Below are 9497 nucleotides of genomic sequence, written 5' to 3'. Positions count from 1 at the left end.
TTTCAGTTCTCTTTTCTAATTTACTGAATCTCCCTTCAACTCTTTGCTTATGTTATCTTAACAATGCATGCCATTTTATAAAAATGACTACAGCTTTTATTTTCAGCATATTTGTTTAGTTCTTTCAATCATATTTTTAAGACTGTGCCAATTCATTCCTTGTGTTTTATGCTTCCTTATTTCTTAAAATATTTAAAATTTGCCTGTTTAAAAGTTGTAGTTTAGTTTTCACTTCCTGCTCTTGGAATGAAAATTCTCTCTTCCTCTCTTTATTTTTGGCCTGCTGATTCTCACACATGATTGTTTAACTTACTCACATATTATTCAACCAGAGAAGATAAGCTCAATTGAGTGTAGGGTTTCCTGTGTTAAAAACAGACATATAACTTTAAAGAAATATTGAGAATATTCAGAGCAGAGAAATAGAGGATATGATCAATAAAACTGTCCTTAACTGATATAAGAACTTAGAATGAAAAGGCACAATTTGGGGACCTGGTGATATCAGTTAATAGGAATATAGATATACAAAGTATTGGTAGTTTATCATATAGATAAATAAAATAAATTTTACTCACAAGTAGAAATCAAACATACTGATTTAGTTGAAATACAAGGCACAAGGAAATTCTGAATGTTTTCATTCTTTTTCTCTATAAAACTTAATTCTGAAAACAAATGCAGCAAGCTTTGTACTTTAGAAAAGGATGCTTAGCTCATGACATTTTGCACTATTCCAAGTTTATGCTTGAATGCAAAACAACTGAATATAAATTCTCAGATATGGAAATGTTCTTCACTGTTACTTTTCATGAACCCAATTTATATAAGAGGGAACAAACAAACAAACAAAAACCACCTAAACATAGTGATTTTCTCCAGGTCAAAGGACAATGAAACAACATAAGGAAATTAAGAACAGTGAAGCTATAAAATACAGAATTGGCTCTAAATATTTGTTTTGCCAAGTCTGATAAGGTGATAATGATTATTATTCATTTGTAATTTAAAAGTACACTATAAATGAAGTACCGCACTAGGCATTTTACATAAAGTAGCCCTGAAAGACACGAAAAGTATGTGTCCATCAAACGTAGGATTCCACTAAAGCTCAGAGAGATTAAACTAATTACCTAAGGTGAGAACAAATAAATACAAAATTCAGGATTTGAAATGAGCTATATGTGGCTCAAAGGGTATGGTTTTAATCATGACAGATGATCTTTTTAAAAGTACAGCTATTATATAAAAGAAAAATATCAAGTCACATAATCAGCCAAAGTTGGGTGAAGTAAGAAGACGGGGTAAAAAAACATACCATTCTTTGTCCAACCTCCTAATGGACTCACTGAATATGTGCGTCACAAAATAACTGAAGATAAACAAGGTCAACAGGACACTGTTCACCTGGGATGAAGGTCAGTTTTATGTGGACGTGGCCAGGTCACCGCACCCAGTTGTTTATTAGATGCAGACCAGACCAGCAGCTAAAACCAGGGGCTGGTACTGAAAGGAGATTGACCTCACAATGTCAGCGGGCCCCACCCAACTGTTAGCGAGCTCCACACCGAGAACTGAGAGATCCAGACATCAGAAGGAATTCTGCTTCAATCCTACACCCTCCACTCCTTCCTGAGGTTCTGAGTTTCCAGCCTAAGGAATACGGACTCGAGAATTCAACATCAACATCACTCCCATTGGAATATCCAAACTCCGGCATGCTGAAGAATTCAGCCTTGTGAGTCCCCACAACTGATGAGACAATTCCTAATAATCTCTACACTCTTCCTCTCTCTTTCTCACACACACACACACATGCACATCCTGTTGGTTCCATTTCTTTGAAGAGCCTTGGATGATGCATTTGGTAAAGGTATAAAATAAAAACTTCAAATAATTATTTTAAAAGTACAGATCCAATGGGCAAATATATAACAATAAATGGAAATGAGTTAGGTTGTTTTAATAAAAGAAAAAAAATTATATTTAGTTTTAAAATATCTATTTCCCGATTTTATCATTCTTACTTTTTTATTTTCAGTTGATTACTTTGCTAACCAAAAGAAAACCTTCGCAAGATTCCTTATCTACCCAACTTTTTGACTCTTTGCCCATGAACTCTGTCTTCTCACTGTTGTGGAGAGAAATGTCAACCTCACCACCTTGCTCACTACCTGCCGTCACCTCCCTCTCAATGTTACTACTTCATGAGTTCTCCTCTCTTTCTCCTATCATCAGATTTCCCGCTATACCACATCTTTCCCCTTATATCCAAGGCATGTTTTTATTTCTCCCATCATACAAAAATAAATTCACAGAATATCTCTTGACCACCCTTTCTCCAGCTTTCTATTGTTTCTTTTCTCAGCAACACTCATTTAAAAAGCTGTTTATACCTTTTGTTCCCAACTTCCTGCCCCTCTTTCAACAGATGAACATTCTTCAGTGTTTTTCTTCTATCTACTGTCCCACTCTTATTACCTTCACTTTTGCTTAACTCACTCTTAGTTTATCTCTCTCTCCTTCTTGAAACTCTTAAAACAATTTCAGACTGTTTTTTCTTGGAAGCAGAAAAGTGAAACAGTGTGTGCAGATTGCTTACCAGGGAATGAGCTTGGGTAACTCCTTAGCAAAGAAGGGAAGGAAGCAGGATGCAAAGTGAGGAGCTGATGCAGAGCTGACAGAGCCTCAGCCAATCCCATGAAAACTGCATGGTTCAAACGGCACATCAAGGTAGGCCTGAGCTGAATTCAAATGTCCAGGCCTTTCAACTCCATTTCAATCATTCACTGGATGCTGTCCCCCTAGGGAAGAGTATGACCTTGTGTGACCTTGTGTGCAAGCCCTAAGAGGATCCTGGAAGGGGCTGACAGTTGAAGACTCACTGCTGACAGCACTTTCAACATCTGAGGGAGCAACTGCTTCTTCAAGGTGGAGTCTTGCAGTTCAGCTCTCTCCATCCCATCCTCTGTTTAACTTCTGGGACAGCACGTGTCCTTTCTTTTCCTCTGATCTCACTGATTGCTCCTTCTGGATCTTCAGTTGGTTTCATTTTATCTTAATTTTAAATATTAAAATACCCTGGGCATCAGTCCGTGTAATACTCCTCTTGTCCATTTACAAGCACTGTCTTGGTGATCTCCTCTAGTAACAGGTTTGAATCTCATCTCCACCTCATGTCTCCAGAATCTATGTCTTGGTCTGTGCATGCCTCTTGAGCTGTGAACTCAACTCAGTTGCTTATTCACAATGACCATTGTATGAGTAATAGAAATCTTAAAATTGATATGTCCAAACTGTGCTGTTGCTATTTCCTCCAACTGAAAGCAAATTAAAAAGTCACCCACTTTCTTATCTCAATAAATGGCAACTCTGTTGTCCAAGGAAAAAATAAAATAAAAACTTGTAGTAAGCAGTGTTTATTGGCTCAGCTCTAGCTCTCTATCTCTCATACCACATATTCAATTTGTCACCAAATACAGATGATTCTAACATATATATGTATGAAAGATTATTATAGATGTAATATATATATAGATGTAATATATAGTGTGTATACATACACACTGAATGTACACATATGGATATTCAGACTGTGACCAGTTACTGTGGCTGCCACCTCTTCATTTCAAACCTCCATCATTTCTTGCCTGGATTATTGTAAGAGCTACCTAATTATTCTCCCTGCTTCCATCCTTGTCACCTGCATGGTTTTCTCAATAAAGCAGCTGAGTGAGCTTTTTAAAATAAAAGGATGATCGTGCTACCCCTTTCCTTGCACCAACATGTTTTCCATTTCCCTTTATTATTTCAAAGTGTCAAAGATCTTAGAGCAGGTTCTCTTATACCCCTCCAAATTGTTGTTTGTTTCTCCTGTCCTTGTTCACTCCCCTACAGCATTTACTCGAGTTTCCTTGCTCTCCTTCAGCACTCCTAGCGTTGTGTCTGTCCTTGTTCACTCCCTAACTGGAATGTTCTCCTGGTCTCCAGGTGGCTTACTTCCCCACCTCTTTCAGTGTTTCCTCACGTGCCTTCACAGCGAGGCCTTCCCTACTATGCTGCTTGAAAATTGCCCCCTTCCACTTGCTTGAATTACTATTCTCCTTAGTTCTTATACAAATATATATATTACTTATTTTTATGTTTATTATCTGTTTCCCTTCACTGATATATCACATCCAGAAGCGCCAGAATATTTGCCTTTTTTCCCACCTGTGTATCCATCCCAAATGCCTAAAAATGAGCCTACCACACATAATTGGTGTTGAGAAATCATTTGTCGAAAGAATGAAAGGACGGATACACTGATGAAAGATTTTGTTGATGCATAATGATACACGACTTTCTACTAAACCTAAATTCAAGTACAAAGAGATCTAAATGTTTACCCCTTGCATTCACGTGAATTCTAAAGAAGGACATGAATACGGACATAATATGAAATAAACCTCTGACTTCCAGATGGAGATCCCTAGGTCAGAGGGCTAGGGATACATAGGATATACATGTGACTTATGTATATATCAAAGGCTAAGTTATGGTTTAAAAATTCATGGATTTCAGGCCTGCTTTTGTGATCTTCTCCAATCTTGAGCTAATCCAACATTACTCAACTTTAGTTTCCATTCAATCACTCATGGGCATAGAAAGCCACAATAAATGCTTTAGCTTTATTAATACTGACTCTAAAGTATACGACTGCTTCTGTAGAATCGGTTGGCCCATCTGTTGCCAGGATGCTTATTGTCACAGGGATGATGCACATGGTTTTATAAACGATTGCATTGGCCTCTCCAAAGTCATAGAGTGGATCAGCTCTAGCATGAAATTCAGACCACATCCTACCAGCCCTGGGTTCCTTGTAGGGTGAGGTGGACAGCACCAGGGAGGTAGACAGGAGATGGTTAGCAAGAGTTTACAGTTTTTACATTAATAAACATGGTTTGCAAAGAAAGATAAAGTTAGTTTAATACTAGGAATCTTATTTCATTATTTTATTTTTCTCATGCAATGATGAAATGGAGTTAAATTATATTAAGACACTGTTTCATAAAAATCCGTTGACACTTCAAAAGACAAAAATACGGAATATAGGAAATGTGAAATAGTGTAAGGCTTTCAACCTAATCCTTTTTTAAAGTTCCTAAATATGTTTTAGGATTTCTTTCCTTTCCTAATATATCTTTTGTTGTTTTGGGAGAAATGCATATTTAGATACAATCTCCCAATTTTCTTTTTTCTTATTTAATTTCGATCATCAATGTTTCAATCTTGAGTCACCAAACCTGCTGTCGATAAGTTTCTGACACTGATCCAGTGAGGGATTTTGGCATTGCTTCAACTGCCTTGATTCAGAATTGCAAGAATATTTCTCCTGAGAATACTTGAGTCACAGGTAAGAATGATGATGTCAGTAATAGCAGAAGCTTCTTATTATTGAAATATTGCTATGTGTCACAACATGTATTAAAAGAATTTATGTTCCTACTTATTCCTCAAAATAGGCCTTAGAGATGCATGAGTCCTGTTTGCTCAGATAAAGATAGACTAGTTTAGGTAAATCACTACCTCATATAACCAAACAGTGCCAGAGTGGGATAATAATAATGCCAGAGAAGGTGGAGAAGAGGGAAAGGCAGAGGGAAAAGAAGGACCAGGTGAGCATGAGGAGAAGCAGAGAGAAGGGGAAACATAAGTCATAAGATTTCCCCGCGTATTTAATCTTTTATATCTATGAAGTAGGCAAGATAAGTCTCTGTTTCAGTGCCTGCTGGGTGTTAGACCATACTTTGGGCAAATATCAGTGGACAGATGGGGAAAATGGAGATAAGAAAGAAGTATCAGCTGAGTCAGAGCAACAGAGGACTGCAGAGTGCCACGCGCTCAGGGGTGGGTGGACATGGCGTGCTGAGTGTCAGTGAGTTGAAAGCCAGCCTCCTCGGTAAACCGTAGTGCTCAGGCCACGTGTCATTGACCATCCAATAGCATATCAAGTGGTTGACTCAACCCAATTACACGTGGCAATGTGGACAACAATTCTCAGGGGTCTCTCTAACTTAAACTTACTGAATAATCATGTTTGTTTAAAGGAATAGAGAAGTAATAATCTGCAAGTTCACTGCATGTTAAATACGACATTTCTATATTAAACATTGAATTTCCCAGGTTGCCATGAGGTGACAATGGCAGGTGGACATAAGCTTTCTGAAAGATTCAGTCATCTTCTCTCTCCTTAAAGCATCTTATCTACAAAAGGGACAAGTGGATGGACAGGAGACACATCATTGTGTTTCCAAAGTGGCCATGCTGTTCAAAGAGAGATTTGCTGTTCTTAAGGGATGACTTCTGAGAAAAATATCACTGCCTGGGTGATGTTGGGCTCAGGTGGCTCCAACTGTCAGGCGGAAAGGAAACAGGAAGAAATAGAAAGGACCACGAGCCAAGCACTCTTGCCATCAATCATGTAATCAACTCTGGACCATCAACTTCTCAATGAGGCTTGAGACAAACATGTAAAAGATGAGGGTTTGTTGCAGAATGGCTCTTGCTAGGAGACTCCAGCTTAAGCACTAACCAAGCTTTTTTACCTTGGGCCTGTCAATTTACACTAAGTCCTGTTCAGTTACATGGAAAACATCACAGAACAAATGAAAACAAAGCTAATATTAATGTGCTCAAAAGCAACAAGACTCATTGGACCCTATCACCCTCAAAGTATAAGGAAAATCTACGAAAGGAAATCAAAGAAAGGGTTGTTTGTATTGCACTCTCTATTGACCCAGGGAATGTGCTGAAGTGTTTATGTAATTTTGTCATTTCGTTTTAACAATACAATGACAGATTAAGGGATCTGAGCCTGAGGTCATTTATGAACCAGCCTACATGGTTAGTAAGCTGTACCACCAGGATTCCAAACCAGGACTCCTAGAAACAAAAATCCCATGACATGGATCCATGCAGTGGGTCACTGAAAGGCATAATGCCAGGCGGTGTGGGAGGGAAGAGCAGTGGATCCAACAACATGGCAGGGAACCCCAGATCTCAGTGCGGAAACCTCAGAAGTAAAGAGTAAGAATCCACGGAGGGGGCCCTGTGCGGGGAGTCAGGAGACCTGGTGTTGGGGATTGAATCATGCCCCTCACGGGTGCTGTGTTTGGGTGCCCATCCATGCTCTGTGAGCTGGACCCATTACAAATACGACCTCTGCAAGATGTGAACCTCAGTTAAGGCATGGCCCAGCTGAACCAGTTGGGCTTAAACCACATGTTCACTTCAGACAGAAAAAAGTACCTGAAAAATCCAATGCACCTTACCTGAATTAACTTCATCAAAGTCCTGTTTACCCTGTGGTCAAACGCACAGGGATGGATTAAGATTAAAAATGTTTTTCTGGGGTATGCAACATGGTCAGAGAGTTGCAATTTGGTAAGAAACCCATAAATCTAGCTGTTACCTGAGTTCTGTTGAGTTGTATTTTTTTTTTTTTTTGGATGAGAAAGCAGACAAAGTTGCTGACAATAAAGTAAAACCCAATAAGTTTTGCAACCATTTATCAAAGGACCTTCACTTCATGTTTTTATGCAGGTAAAACAATAACAAATACTGGGAGAGTAAAGTTAATCTGTGTTCAGAGCATTTTATTAAATAAAAATAGGAGAAAAACAATGCAGCAAGTCTTGTTAGCTTGAACCAAATTGTGTTCATGGCGGCAGTTAATTTTGCAGGGTTTATTGGGAAATACTTTAAAAAATGAGTGAGAGAAATTTTATAGCAGGTAAAAAATGGTACTATTAGATTTTAAGGGAGATTGGGATTCTGAGTGAGAAAAATGGAAAAAAAATTCTCCAAAGTAGTTCGTGATTCTTAACTCATTCTGGTGTTTTCTTAGCAAAATATACAGAGTTAAGAAGCAAGATATTTCAGTTTTATGAGTGTGGATAACCTGTAATGAACAAGAATGAACTTTTTGAGAACAAGTTTTACATTCATTCAACAAATTTTTACTGAGCATTTATTGTTGGCCCGGCATCATATGAACCATTAGGGTTACAGGAATGGAAAAACCCAAGGCCTGATTCCCCCCAGATGACATCTCCATACTGTTGGCAGACAGACCTTAAAGGTCTTAAAGACCATCACACTTAAAATACAATCCAAATTTCTCACACAGACCTTCAATTCTTGACTTGTGCGGAGGGCTTTTGAACTGGCTTTGAATGTGGAGCATTTAGTACCTTTGCCAATGTCCTTTCTCCATGTCCTCTCTTTACTTCTAGGTTACTTTTTACCTGGCCAGCCCATGTCAAGTTGTCCATGGGACACTCCAAGACTTGCCAGCCTCTCTGTAACTGGGTTCTCTAAAATGACTCATCACAGTGCTCCAAAGCTATATTTATTATTTTATTTTACACTATTTTTCACTTTTGAAAAATGCCCTTTGTTCCCCTGATAAAGTGTAGGCTTCTCAAGCTCAAACACTTTCTCTGCCTTCTTCATGCCTGCATCCTCTGAGCCTTAGAATAGCACCTGTCGTATCGTGGATGCCTATAAGTACCTGTTGAATGAATGCATGCTGGCTTCAGTGGAGAGTATCCTAGGAGGAATAGAGATCTTAAGGAAATCAATACTCTTCATTGTATGAAATGCTATGAAGGGGAAGTATATGACAGGAATATAAGATGGGGGAGGAGGGACACTCCAGAAAGAAAGATCCTGTTAGGTGAGAGCCAAGCAGGTGGCAAGGGAAAGGGCTGCAGCATAGAGTGTCCAAATGCAGTGAGCAGAGTATTGGAGGGAAACCTATCATGAGTGTTAAGTGCAGACTCACCCACTCACTACTAAATTAATGAATCCACGAGCTCTTGGGATTCTGTGCAGGGCAGCTGCATAACCCAGAAATGGGAGTGTGGTGATGAACAAGGCAGGGGACGCATTCCTCCAAGCATCCCTGCCCAGTGCCTGTGCTGCTGTGCAACCGCCTGAAGTCCAGGGCTGTTTCCCAGAGGGGTCGCTCGTGACTCCTCCACCTCTGTGGCTCCTTCTGCTGTCATCTTGTCTTTCCAGGCCCACTCATGGTCGATCATTTCTTAACTTTGTCGCCAAGTTTCTGATCTTGCACTGGCTTTGCACTTAACAAGGGAATCTGGCTTTCTTGGTTTTGACCGTCATGTTTTGTAGGACACTGCTACTGTTAGTCTTTAGTTATTTTTCATTATGATTAATAGATTAGCAAACATCCTGCTCAGCTCAACATCAGTTTCACGAAAGCCCCACTGGCATTATTTCCTTGAGATGTTGCTCAGATAGCACGCATTTTCTTCAACCTATGAAGGAGGAAAACAGTGAAACTAGAAAGACACATAATAAAATTAAATTTTAATTTAAAAACAACCTAAACATCCAAAGGATCCACCAACCAGTTTCTGAAATAAAACTAGTATTTTAATGGGTAACAAATTGGAAGATTGGTTACCCTTAAGATTGCCTCCACTGTCATT

At 39.0% G+C, this 9497-nt stretch overlaps 1 long non-coding RNA gene across 1 annotated transcript; it reads left to right on the top strand.

Moving 5' to 3' along the window:
• Positions 1-1473: 1473 nt before the first annotated feature.
• Positions 1474-6611, top strand: LOC143686531 (uncharacterized). The gene is made up of 3 exons (XR_013177249.1): positions 1474-1738; positions 5277-5395; positions 6239-6611. It is a non-coding gene; the product is annotated as an uncharacterized LOC143686531 (long non-coding RNA).
• The last annotated feature ends 2886 nt before the right edge of the window (positions 6612-9497 follow it).

Source organism: Tamandua tetradactyla, chromosome 6, assembly GCF_023851605.1.
Source record: "Tamandua tetradactyla isolate mTamTet1 chromosome 6, mTamTet1.pri, whole genome shotgun sequence".
Taxonomy (NCBI): Eukaryota; Metazoa; Chordata; class Mammalia; order Pilosa; family Myrmecophagidae; genus Tamandua; species Tamandua tetradactyla.
This window is presented reverse-complemented; position numbering and strand designations above follow the sequence as displayed.